General features: G+C 31.2%; 1 protein-coding gene across 5 annotated transcripts in view; it reads right to left on the reverse strand.

Moving 5' to 3' along the window:
• Window positions 1-5,000, reverse strand: part of si:ch73-103b11.2 (protein outspread) — a 74,918-nt gene that overhangs the window by 63,376 nt on the left and 6,542 nt on the right. The gene's annotated exons all lie outside the window — the stretch shown is intronic.

Below are 5,000 nucleotides of genomic sequence, written 5' to 3' on the forward strand. Positions count from 1 at the left end.
CACACACACACCGCGTCTTCTCTATCAGTCTAATCTAACCACTCCAGAACCATTTAAACCACAGGACTCTGAGCTGAAGTCATCAGAGCTGTTCGGTTCAGGCTGCGGGAGGACAGAAGACGTGTCCGTACACGATCGAGCACCCGCATAATTATAGACATATTATGATCTAATTCACCGGGGGGGGGGGGGCTCCGCTCGTACACTGCGTATTATAACACACACTGTAACACACACTGCACAGTACACACACTCTACCCCTGCCCTACAGCTCCTCTCTGAAACTAACATTAACATAGTGCTGAACGATTGATCACATACATCACGATACTGACGACCTGTTTATTTATTAACAAATAAACATTTACATTATTGACTCGACACTACTGTACGTGTGTAATACTAGTTTTAATACATAGTCTAGTATTTACGTAGCGTTTGTCAATAATTTAAATATATATTTTTTTAATGTTTGAAATTATTTTTAGCTCATAAAAAATATTGTATGAAAATAATCGTAATGTGATTTTTTATTTTTTTATTTATCAAATCGTGTAGCCATAATCACAGGCTTAAAAAAGTTTTTACTCCATTTTTAACATATTTCCTTCATTCAGTTGAATTCTGGTCTGGTCACATGTTTCTGGTTTGTAGCTGCATCGCCTCGCTTCATTACGATCCTTCAGTCCACCCCGAAATCTTACACTGTTCCACTGACTAAATAGATTTATTACAAAAAATAAAAAATTTAAACATAAGTACACAAATATACAAATAACAAACAGGAAATACACATAGGCTGGTGGTTACAGTAAGTTTAGGTAATAACTTTTAAAAACATACATGATGTGTTTTGTTTAGAAATAGCTAAATAAATTGTTTAAAATAACAAATTAGAAATACAAACTGGAAATGGAATATTTTAATTTATTTAATATTCACATTAAAGTTAGTTTAGTGAAGTTACTAAAGTAAAAAAAAAAACACTGTATTTTTCAAAGTTACTAATGAGAGTAATGTCACCTAGGTAAGTACTGCTATAATAATTAACAACTCAGACTATTTACGATTATTAGCACAATTAAAACCAGCTTGGAAGGTAAAGTAAAAAAAAAAAAAAAGTATTATAAATGCTTACAATTTAATAAAGCCAGCTGTCTGAAGTTACTAACACTATAAACTCTGATTAGTCGTGATGGGAATCACCAGTCACCCCCGATACGATACTATCACCATACCTCTGATTTAATTCAAATTGTTCTTCTGTCAGTATCACAATTTTATGAACATCACGATTTAATATTAAATTTTTTGTTGATTTTAAAACCTTGGACATTTAACATTAGTTTTCTCATTTAAAACCCAAGTGCAGCATTTAAACACTACACACTGACTTCAAATTCAAGAGTTTAACATTTAACTTCAAATTAAATTAAACACAAAGAAACATTGTTACTGAGCAGCGCGCATCTCCGTCATCAGCCAGAATCATCATTTCTAAACAAACTTTTAAATAAATAGTTCACTCCTACACACAGGAAGAAAGTGCATAAATAGATTTTTTTTTGTGTGTGCAACATTAGAAAATGTAACACAATAAAAATAAGTTTCAGCTGCTGCGTTCAGAAGCTCGTGTGCTCGGCATAGAATCAGTTATATCTGAATCTGATCGGTCGTGTCTGATCAAGCTTAAAACCAGCCAGTTCTGCTCAGTGGCTGATCAACCGGTTCATCTCGATTATAAATGTAATAAATCATTTAAAAATGGATTTGGAGTGCGGAAATCTCTACTTATTAGTAAGTACATAATGTCACTAGCTTAGATATTAACTTTTGATGTTATGAGATTTAGTTTGCTAAATTTATTAAGTTACTGAATTAACAGGAACTGTTAGTTTATTATTTACAGACAGACAGACAGACAGACAGACAGACAGACAGATAGATAGATAGATAGATAGATTAGACAGAAGCTTTATTGATCCTAAAGGAAATTCCAGAACACAGTCAGGATGGTAAAGATATGAAATTCGTTTGTTATTACTTTTTGTTTCCGTATATTTCAGTTCATATAAAGTATTTTATATTAATTTGTTGTTTTTTATATATTTAATTTGTTTTAATGTCATTACATTTTTTTATATTAAATGATATTTTATTTTATTTTAATTTTATATATTTTATTAAAGCTAGCTTCTTAATATATTAACGTATCTAAAATTTGAAGCTTCATTACTTACAAAAAGTTAGTTTTGTAAAAAGGTTTGTACAAGTCAATTACAGAAACTTCTGTCATAAACTTACTAATTTAATTTAGACTAAAATAAGAACATATTTTACAGAATATTATAACTGAATTGAACCATAAAATTTACACATAATAAAAACTAATTTTTTGAAACAGAGTTCAATAATTTAAAAGAAGGTAAGAGTGTCAGGGGCTCAGCGTCACAGACACACAGACAGAAGAAATCAGGAAACAAAAACCTTTTACCTTTAATTAAAAGAGAAATACTGGAGACATAAAGATGAACACTGCAACTGGTGCAACTTGTGTGAAGTTACAGTAAAGTAAAAAATGTTATTTAAATACCAACTAAACATTTCACATAAACACGAGAGTCTGTGTAAATAATCTCAGATCGTTAGTTTGGACAGTACGCTCTCAGTCTGAGCCTGGGACTGTAATCTCGTTTCACACATGACCGCACGGATAAAAATATCACACACACACACACACACACACACTCAAAACCACTGAGCAAAATCACAACAACAATAACAAAGCAAGACGGAGCAGGAACACATCAGTGTGAGCAGATAAGAGCAGTGTGTTTGATCAGATATCAGCTCATATCAGTGTGTGTGTGTGTGTGTGTGTGTGTGTGTCCTGCACAATCTGCTTCAGTATCAGGTGTGAGATTTATATAAATAAAAAAACCAGGGTATTTCTGACTAACTTCAGTTTCCCATGAGGAACGAAAACACACACACACACATACAGTACATACACTCACACATACACACCTACACTCACACACACACACACATACAGTACATACACTCACACATACACACCTACACTCACACACACACACACATACAGTACATACACTCACACATACACACCTACACTCACACACACACACATACACACACACACACATACACACACACAGAGCTGAACACTGCAAACACATAACAAGGTTTCAGTGAACTTGAACTCGAAAGACTTTGACGAAAGATTTATATGACTCAAGGTGTGTGTGTGTGTGTGTGTGTGTGTGTGTGTGTGTGTGTTTGGTTAAAGGTCAGTGATGTGCCGCGCTACACTTGTCGCATCACATAGCAAATATGTACACACTGTATAGTTACTGTCACACACCCATGCGCACACACACACACACACACACACACACACACACACATCAAGTGTACCATTATATATAACCTAAACATAAAGTGAGTGAAGTTTAACCCATTCTAAGAGAAACAGTCACTAAAGCTAGCATTAAAACATTTTAAAGTTGAGTTAACGTTAGTAAAATTACAAAAACATAAATAGCTTTTTAAATACTAAAATAAAATTATTATTAGTTAGGCTGCTAAGTTTACTTTAGTAACTCAGTTAGCTAAAAGTTAGCTGCTTATCAAAGTCCTGGTAAAATGACAAAAGCCAGCTGTGTAACTTAACTAAGGCAACTAAAGCTGCTATAAGCTTAACTAAGGCAGCGTACTACAAATATGACATTACGAAAGCTACATGTGTTGAAATTAAGTAATAGAGCTAGCAAACATTTACTAGAAGTAGTATTTTACTAGTTTTTACATAAACTGTCTAGTTTTAGTTATTAACTCTTAATCACGTGAAGAACCACTTTTAGCATTGGTGTCAGTGTTAGACTCAGTACCTTAAGGAAAACCATATTTGTGAAAAAAAAAAAAAATTGTGTCTGTGCACATTTTATGTTGAAATAAATGTGCCCTAAAATTTATATCAATAAAAAACAAATATTATCCCAACTTTACTAACTTTGATTTGCAGCATAAAAATGACAACAATGGATTTAAAAATTTTTAAAAAACATCATAAATGTTAAAATAATTTCTTTTTATTTAATAAATATTTATTTAATGAAATAAAAGTATTTCAATAAGTGCCCTAAAAATTGTAGTTTGTGTAAAGTTTTTAGAGCCAACATATTAAAAAAAAATCTCTATACTAAATCTGTTTTGCTAATAAATAAGAAGCAAATAAGAAGGCTATAAATGTTACTAGTTACTACAGATAGGTTTGTACAGTTATAAATACAGTTTACTAAAATTATTACTAAATTTGCAAATTGGTATCTAATAAATTTACTGAATTTGCTGTAAAAGAGTTTGGTAAAGTTACTCTACCTTGGGAAAAGACACTTTATGAAGCTAGTTCAGTAAATTCAGTAACGTTACTAAAAAGAATTTGGCACATATACTAAAACTCCTAAACCTGGTTTTCTAAAAATGGCTAAGCTAAGAGTACTACATCATAAAAGCATGTAAAAGAATGATGCTTATGAAAACATTTTTAGATTGCACAATTTAATAACTAAAAAAAATAATAATTATTAAAAAAATACATTACGATTATTTTAAAATATTGTGATTGTGAGTTAAACTGCGATATGAAACTATTAAATGTAGCATTTTGTATTTAAACATGTTTATAAAAGTTGAAAGCAAATAGCCTCATTAAAAGGATGTGTGGCATTATATAGTCATCAATCACCTCAAAATTATATAAAAAAAAATAAAAAATTGAATACAAAAACTTAAATGATCAATTCTAGAATGACAAATCTACATAAATTCCAGATCACATGTATATTAGTTGTATTAAATCCACAACTTCCATTTTTATGCGATTAACTGTGTCGCACTAAAAATAACTTTAACATTACTGAGATCACTACAGCTTGTTTAATACTCAAATGTTACTGAAATTAAATGGACAAACACAT

Source organism: Clarias gariepinus, chromosome 4, assembly GCF_024256425.1.
Source record: "Clarias gariepinus isolate MV-2021 ecotype Netherlands chromosome 4, CGAR_prim_01v2, whole genome shotgun sequence".
Taxonomy (NCBI): domain Eukaryota; kingdom Metazoa; phylum Chordata; class Actinopteri; order Siluriformes; family Clariidae; genus Clarias; species Clarias gariepinus.